A 9,312-nucleotide genomic window follows, 5' to 3' on the forward strand; every position below is an offset into this window, starting at 1 on the left:
AAAAGCAAGCAAGCCTACCAAAGTTTTACTCTACACGCATTAGGAAATTAGCTGTAGTTTTAAAAATTTGTTTTCTCACGAAACGTACATGTAGTCCACTCATATTGTCGGGTGCTTCGGGTATAAGATTTATTTTAAATATCTGTCGTAAATTGTCAGTTTAAAGATTTATTTTTGTTAAGGAGCGTAGGTTCCAACTACCTCAGGCACATTTACCTAAGTTACTTAAATTTGATTATTATTTATGTCCCTTTTGTTCATATAGCTCTACTCGTATTTCGTTACGTTTTACATCCTTCAAATATTCGTGGTATTCTAAGTTTTCTAGTCTACCAGTTCTTTTATTGGTGGTTGAATGATTGTCGATTTAATACAGCTTAAAAATAATTATTGTTTGGCCTAATTTGCCGTCTTTCCTTTATCAACTTAATCTTGATCTTGTTGTTTTCCAGACTTCAAAAATATAACTTTTGTATACAAATTTTACGGTTTGAAAGTTCAAATAACAGTATATGGCACTCATATCACTTCTTCCTATATCTAGATATGGAAAATCAGATATGAAACTGAACATAAAGGTTTTAGCATAAATCAAGAATTTGACAAAACGTAAAAATAATGTAAATTAAAAACCAATTGTTCAGATAACAATTGAAGGTCTTTCCTCTAGTAAAGATCCATTTTGATATTAAAATATGAAAAATCAATATATAATGTTAGTTCCTATGGCTTTCTGATGTATTAATATGAATTTGAAGCAAAGGTCAAAATCAAAACGTCCAATAAGCCTATGACCTTGACCTAAATTTCAAGGTAACAAACAAAGGACCTTACATCAAAAGACCCTAGGTCTGTAATTTTGTATGATTAATGAGTTATATTACTTTACGCGTAATACTGAATAAAGAATGGGTGAACATTTCCATTAATTGTCTACGTTCCCGTTCAACCAAAATATATAAGTAACGACATGTCGCAACTAACAATTTAGTAAAAATAATTTGTCGATATGTTATGCAGTTTTTTAAAATAAGGGAAAATAAGCCAAAAATCAAAATTTAGAATATGACCTTGACCCTTGACCTTGACCCTTGACCTTGACCTTATTTTCATTTTTTTGGACCAAGGATCTCAAATCTAAAGATCCTAGGCCTCTATCACTTATGATTTACCAGTTAGAAATGCAAATCACTTATAACAAATACATAAGGGGGAATAACTCTCATATGGAGTCTCCGTATAGCTTCAGTCTTAATAGCCAACCTAATCCTGAAGATGTAACGAGCAATTTGGTAAAATAAATTTTCGTAATCTTTTACGGTTGCGATGGAGTAGTGACCACAAGCAAAACAGTGTTTGGGGAGATAACTCTTACAACGTAAAGTATTTGGTTACGCTGTTGTCAGTTTTTAAAGCGTATAAACTATACGATATCATCTTCCAAAAATCTAAGCGACAACTTATGAAACAACCATACTTTGCAAGAAAAAAATTTGGCGGAAGGAAAAAAAAATATATAAATCAATTGTTAAAAAAAACCAATTGTTAACGGTCTTTCCCCTCTGAAACATGATTGATTGGTTTTTATTGATTTATTAATTGATAGTTTTAATTGGTTGGTTGGTTGGTTGGTTAATTAGTTGATTGATTGATTGATTGATTGATAGCTGGAAAGATAAATTTATACCCTCACGGAACACTGATTTTTATAGTTCGTTCTTATGTTGTACTGTTATACCACTGTCCCAGGTTAGGGGAGGGTTGGGATCCCGCTAACATGTTTAACCCCGCCACATTATTTATGTATGTGCCTGTCCCAAGTCAGGAGCCTGTAATTCAGTGGTTGTCGTTTGTTTATGTGTTACATATTTGTTTTTCGTTCATTTTTTTTACATAAATAAGGCCGTTATTTTTTTTTTGTTTGAATTGTTTTACATTGTCTTATCGGGGCCTATTATAGCTGACTATGCGGTATGGGCTTTGCTCATTGTTGAAGGCCGTACGGTGACCTATAGTTGTTAATTTCTGTGTCATTTTGGTCTTTTGTGGATAGTTGTCTCATTGGCAATCATACCACATCTTTTTTATACGTTGTAAAGGAATTGATAGCGTAGTTTCCGTGTTTAAACACTTGAGACGTAGCCTCTAGGAACACATGAAAACGGCATTGAGAGCCAAGTGTCCGTGTTTAAACACTTGAGACCTAGCCTCTAGGAACATGTGAAAACGGCATTGAGAGCCTAGTGTCCGTGTTTAAACACTAGAAACCCAGCCTCTAGGAACACGTAAAACAGGCATTGAGAGCCTAGTGACCGTGTTTAAACACTAGAAACCCAGCCTCTAGGAACACGTAAAACAGGCATTGAGAGCCTAGTGACCGTGTTTAAACACTTGAGACCTAGCCTCTAGGAACATGTGAAATCGGCATTGAGAGCCTAGTGTCCGTGTTTAAACACTAGAAACCCAGCCTCTAGGAACACGTAAAACAGGCATTGAGAGCCAAGTGACCGTGTTTAAACACTAGAAACCCAGCCTCTAGAAACACGTAAAACAGGCATTGAGAGCCTAGTGACCGTGTTTAAACACTAGAAACCCAGCCTCTAGGAACACGTAAAACAGGCATTGAGAGCCAAGTGTCCGTGTTTAAACACTTGAGATTTAGCCTCTATGAACATGTGAAAACGGCATTGAGAGCCTAGTGTCCGTGTTTAAACACTAGAAACCCAGCCTCTAGGAACACGTAAAACAGGCATTGAGAGCCTAGTGACCGTGTTTAAACACTTGAGACCTAGCCTCTAGGAACATGTGAAAACGGCATTGAGAGCCAAGTGTCCGTGTTTAAACACTAGAAACCCAGCCTCTAGGAACACGTAAAACAGGCATTGAGAGCCAAGTGACCGTGTTTAAACACTAGAAACCCAGCCTCTAGGAACACGTAAAACAGGCATTGAGAGCCTAGTGACCGTGTTTAAACAATAGAAACCCAGCCTCTAGGAACACGTAAAACAGGCATTGAGAGCCAAGTGACCGTGTTTAAACACTAGAAACCCAGCCTCTAGGAAAACACGTAAAACAGGCATTGAGAGCCTAGTGACCGTGTTTAAACACTAGAAACCCAGCCTCTAGGAACACGTAAAACAGGCATTGAGAGCCAAGTGTCCGTGTTTAAACACTTGAGACCTAGCCTCTAGGAACACGTAAAACAGGCATTGAGAGCCAAGTGACCGTGTTTAAACACTAGAAACCCAGCCTCTAGGAACACGTAAAACAGGCATTGAGAGCCTAGTGACCGTGTTTAAACACTAGAAACCCAGCCTCTAGGAACACGTAAAACAGGCATTGAGAGCCTAGTGACCGTGTTTAAACACTAGAAACCCAGCCTCTAGGAACACGTAAAACAGGCATTGAGAGCCAAGTGTCCTTGTTTAAACACTTGAGACCTAGCCTCTAGGAACACGTAAAACAGGCATTGAGAGCCTAGTGACCGTGTTTAAACACTAGAAACCCAGCCTCTAGGAACACGTAAAACAGCCATTGAGAGCCTAGTATCCGTGTTTAAACACTAGAAACCCAGCCTCTAGGAACACGTAAAACAGGCATTGAGAGCCAAGTGTCCGTGTTTAAACACTAGAAACCCAGCCTCTAGGAACACGTAAAACAGGCATTGAGAGCCTAGTGACCGTGTTTAAACACTAGAAACCCAGCCTCTAGGAACACGTAAAACAGGCATTGAGAGCCAAGTGTCCGTGTTTAAACACTTGAGATTTAGCCTCTATGAACATGTGAAAACGGCATTGAGAGCCTAGTGTCCGTGTTTAAACACTAGAAACCCAGCCTCTAGGAACACGTAAAACAGGCATTGAGAGCCTAGTGACCGTGTTTAAACACTAGAAACCCAGCCTCTAGGAACACGTAAAACAGGCATTGAGAGCCTAGTGACCGTGTTTAAACACTTGAGACCAAGCCTCTATGAATGTGAAAACGGCACTGAGAGCCTAGTGTCCGTGTTTAAACACTAGAGACCCAGCCTCTAGGAATACGTGAAAAGGGCATAGACAGCCAAGTGTCTGTGTTTAAACACTAGAGACCTAGCCTCTAGGAACACGTAAAACAGGCATTGAGAGCAAAGTGCCCGTGTTTAAACACTTGAGACCTAGCCTCTAGGAACACGTGAAAACGGCATAGAGAGCCAATTAAGTGTCCGTGTTTAAACATTAGAGACCTAGTAGCCTCTAGGAACACGTAAAACAGGCATTGAGAGCAAAGTGCCCGTGTTTAAACACTTGAGACCCAACCTTCTAGGTACACGCGAAAACGGGTCTGTGAAACATTTTAGTTCTATTAAAATTATGACATTTGTAGGAACATGCAAGGATATATGCACGCCTACAAAAAAATCATTGCGTAATACTCTCTTTATAAAAGTTTTTTTTAATAGGGCTTTCCATAATGTGTGTCTTATTTACTTATTGATCTTATTGTGTGTTCATTGTATTCAATTTTGTAAAGTTTAAAGGATATCTTAAATGAGATCTCGCGAGAATAGACAAGGTAAGTTATCCTGTCATTCTTTGCTGAACTGTCGGCCTGAACGGTTGGCCTGTCATTCTGTCCATTTGGGACATTGTGTTGATTGCACTAACTAAGTAAGTTATTTATTTTAATTGTTGGCAATAGATAGGTGCGGCCTACGAATTGCAACATTTTTGTACCTAGTCGAGTAGTTCTAGAGTTTTATTTCAAGCTGTTGTACATGTTAAAGCTACAGGTGTATAAAAGTTTTTTAATTTAATTATTGGCAATAGATAGGTGCGGCCTAAGAATTGCAATATTCGTGTATCTAGTCGAGTAGTACTAGTGTTTTTATTACACGCTGTTGTACATGCGGAATGTAGTCACAGGTGTATTCGATAAAGTTGAACGAGGCAATTTAGGGCCTTTAATTTAAAATGATTGAACATTGTAACAGAAATGTGCATTGGAATTTATTTTAAAGTAGTTGGACATTGGAAGAGAAAGTATGTATTGGAATGATCTTTTAGACATAGAAGAGATAGCAAGGGCTATGCTCGGTATTTCTGTTTACATTTTTTTTTCGGATATTATTGAAGCACGCCATTTTTTCTCGTGCAGAGTGTTGGCATGTGGTAAGAAGTTGTTGATTCAATTTTAACGTTAATTTAAATTGTTTACGTATATTGTTATGTTATGGTATTTGGTTGTTTAAAGCATAGGGAGAAGGAAAAAAAAACAACATAACTTTATTTTAATATCTTGTTCTTTATTTATTATATAATTGTTTTGTATTTGTCAGAAATCGGAATGCATTTTATGTTGTCCATTTTAAATGCGTGACGGACATTAAATTGCTTTCTTGATTCGCATGTCGGAATATTGTTATATTTTACTGTGGTGGAAAAGTGTGTTTACGGCAGACTATGCATCATTGTGTTGTTCCCATTATATCGAAAATCAACAGCCCTTTTTCTTCACTTTTATGTTTACATTATGCATAATATTAAATAATTTATGAAAGTAGCATTTATTTCCCTAGGTAGAGTTTAATTTCGTTATAAAAGTGAAATTTGGACATTTTCAAGTACAACTTCTAAGGTGTGTTTGACTTTTGGAACAACGTTCAAGGTTGTATTGGTTGTGATGTTTGTTTAATTATATGTGTTGCAATTATTTAACACTTGGGTATCATAGATAAAGGAGGGAGTAATATATAATTACAATGTTTGTTTTTATGAAAATGACGAAAGATAGGATTTTTTGTTTAAAAAAAAAGATATGTAGAAAACTTGATTTTTCTGATTTTATTACATAATTAATTTAGAAGGGAACTTCTTGTATACTTAGAACTAGAATTTTCTTTTGATGTGTGTTTAGTCGAGTAGACCTTTTATAATAGTAAAATAGCTTAATGATATTTAGCTTTTTGTTTCTTTTAGTTGATTTATATGACTGGTGTGTTGAAACTTAGACATTCGCTGATAGGGAAGCTGTTAATCACGGTTATCCTGTAAGGAGGTCTCAAGGGGAGCCGATATCAGATTCAAGTTTAGAAAAGCTGAAAAGGGACAATATTTTAATAGATTACTCTGTAGAGAAACGTGTTAAGGAGTATGGAGTTATCAGGAGAAACGGTGAATAGTGTGATGGTGCTGACAGGGAAAGATTTACATATGAAAAATGTCTGAATGCTATTGCATTTTGCAATTTTGTATTCCAACCTATAGTTTATGCCTCAAAAGGGAAGTCTTGAAGAAAACATATAATGTACAAACGTGATCACCGAGTACGGCTGTTTTAAAAAATTGGTGGTGGGACTGAGGCAGTTGTCATTCTTAGCAACAAGTTTCATGTCGTGTTTACCTACCTTTCTAGAGAAAGAGTTGCATAGCTTACTACCACTGGGTTGGCAAACATTTGTGTTGCGTTGATGACAAATGCAAGAAGTTAATTGTCATTCAGTTGAACATTTAACAGTAATGTTGCTGGTACATGTACATGATTGTATGTTTGTTATAAGGGGCTTTGTCAGTATCTTTCAGATGGTTCAATTAGATATTTTTAGTATCTCGAGTTTGAGGCCCGATAAATTTAACATTGATCAAACTTTGCAGTTGGACAACTACAACATCTTTTATTTTGCTAAAATAAAATAGTGAAAGGGAAAACGGTGCATGGCATAGCCTGTTGGAATGTTAAATGGTTTGTTTGTCTGCACTTCGGTGTTTTAGAATACAAAGTGAAAAATGACAAATACATGTATGTCTAACCTAGTTATGCAAGAAAAGAAAGGTGTCACCATTGTAAAAGAGAGGGTCATTATATAGCTGATTGATCAAAGATAAATAAGGAATGCTGTAAAGCATTATTGTATTTTTTGCGTTACTTTTTCAGGGTAATAATATTAAAAGATTAAAAGATTAATATTATTTTTATTTAGTTTTTAAAGCAATTGCTTTTATGCCGTCGCGTATGGCCATCTTTGTGACCCAGATCAGAGACTCCGCCCAGATCAAGCCATAGTATTTTGTTAAACAGGCTCCTGGTCAGTCATTCTTTAACACCTATGTATGTTTTCTAATGCAATACATAGCTTGAAACTTTAAAAAAAAGTTAGTGGATTTAAGAAGTTTCAGAATATGTTCTTGTAGATGTATTTTTGTATTTAAAGGGTCAACCGTTTGACTATCAAATAACATAGAAGTCCGAGTGAAAAAAAGTACATTTTTATAAATGCGATTCCGTTTTCCGCCGTTCGTACGATGTTTCAACAAAATATGGATTCATTTCAGTTGTTGATTTAGTATTGAAAATTTAACTGAATTATCTCCTAATAAATACGGTATTTTATGTTTAATTTGTGTTTCTTTAAGAGGTCAGGTGCTCTTGTTCATTCATAAAATTATCGTTCATTCATACATTTATCGTAAAATCAAAATCACTACACAGGTTAATTATTACCTGTAATCTAAAAATAGACAAACTTTATTTGCGCAAATAATTTAGCGGAACGAAACCTTTGTTGAAAACACATAACAATAAGTTCGTTTTCCTTTTCTGTCAAAACTCCGTAATATTTATCGATCACCTTACTAATGAAATGGACCCGTCCAAACGTAGTAGATGCCAAGTCGGTCCAGATGAAGAGATATTTACAATTTGGAATTTTCTAGTTTATTAATACATAGATTGAAAAAAAGTACGTCTTTTTAAATATCATGATCAAAACTGGGTTTGCATAACAAATGTCAGATGAAACCATTATCCTCGTCTTTTCAGTGAACAAGTCTACTACGTTTGTTGACACTCGACGGTCCACCGTGTTAGCAATTTTATTTCACATGTTTTCGAAATATTGAAGATCATGTTTCGCAATGTTTCCTGAAAATTGATAAATATCAAAGCAACGTAGAGCTGTTTGTTCTTGTTCGTATAATAAAATTGAGAATGGAAATGGGGAATTTGTCAAAGAGACAACAACCCGACCATAGAAAAACATACAACAGCAGAATTAAGGTCACCAACAGGTCTTCAATGCAGCGAAAAATTCCCGCACCCGGGGTCGTCCTTCAGCTGGCCCCTATACAATATATATACTAGTTCAGTGATAACGATTTAATGTCATGTTTGTCTTTTCGGGATTGCATGAGAATTATAGTTATCTCGTACCCACATGCACTTGTTTCTATGCCTGTGCTCGTACCGCATCAGAAGGAAACATATCAACTGAGCAATAATGTTTGGAACTTAGTTTTAAAAATGATGACAAAGTAACATTATGAAAATATTTTTATTAAGCTGAAATATACATTTATTCTTTACATGTTTATGTCTTGTAAGATATTTTATTTCTTTCCCGTTTTTTAACATTTGCGTCTGGAAAGTTGAAATGTTTTAACTTAATCATTTGTGTTAATGGTTAAATATAAATTAATAATGAAAATTGTTAAAATTAAATCAATAAAGGAAATTATTGCCAAGGAAGTTACAAACACTACCAGGGGATAATCCATGATGATTTCATTTTGAGTTATATGTTTCAGCACATGTATATTTGACCCCAACTTTAGCCTGGTAAACGTGTTGTCTCCTTGTGAAATATAAAACATATTAAAAATGACTTTCTGCTAAAGTCTTTTATTTATATAAAGTTAAAACCTTCTTACTTTTAACTAGACAACACTCATGTCAGGTTTAATTCTTGTATATATGTGGATGAAAAATAAAAGTCCCCAAACATTAACATGGCAGCAATTGCTTTTACAGCCTTTAAGGCTTTGATTTGGATATGCAACCCTTGACTCAAGGGACACTGAAGCCCTAGTGATTTTATTTTCACGCGGGTCAAGGGTTGAGTATCCACCTCTGTAATTTTCCTGTTGGGTGGAAATACAAAAGAAAGAAAGAGAAAAAAAAAGACAAGAAAATTTATTTGTCTCTTAGGTTTGATTTTTATCCAAGAAATTGGGTTAAAAAATAGAAGGCTATCTACATGAGGTCGGAATGGAAATTTTCTAACGTTTTTAAAGAGAAAAAAAAAACGAACACAAGTGAGCTGAGATAATTACAGAGGTGAATAGGCTCAACCCTTGTCCCTCATTTTGGCTGCTTCAGTGGGTTATACAGACTGAGGCTGGTGTCTGTGTCAACCTGGGTGACTTGCGGTTTAAAGACCCTAATAATTTTGTAGCTTGGAATATCAATTTAAATTTAAATGAATGGGGAAATATAAGCGCATTGAAAAATGTTTAACTGGATTAAATTTGGTGTTGATATCAAGTTCGTCAAACACTTTGA

This window comes from Mytilus edulis, chromosome 7 (genome assembly GCF_963676685.1).
Source record: "Mytilus edulis chromosome 7, xbMytEdul2.2, whole genome shotgun sequence".
NCBI lineage: Eukaryota > Metazoa > Mollusca > Bivalvia > Mytilida > Mytilidae > Mytilus > Mytilus edulis.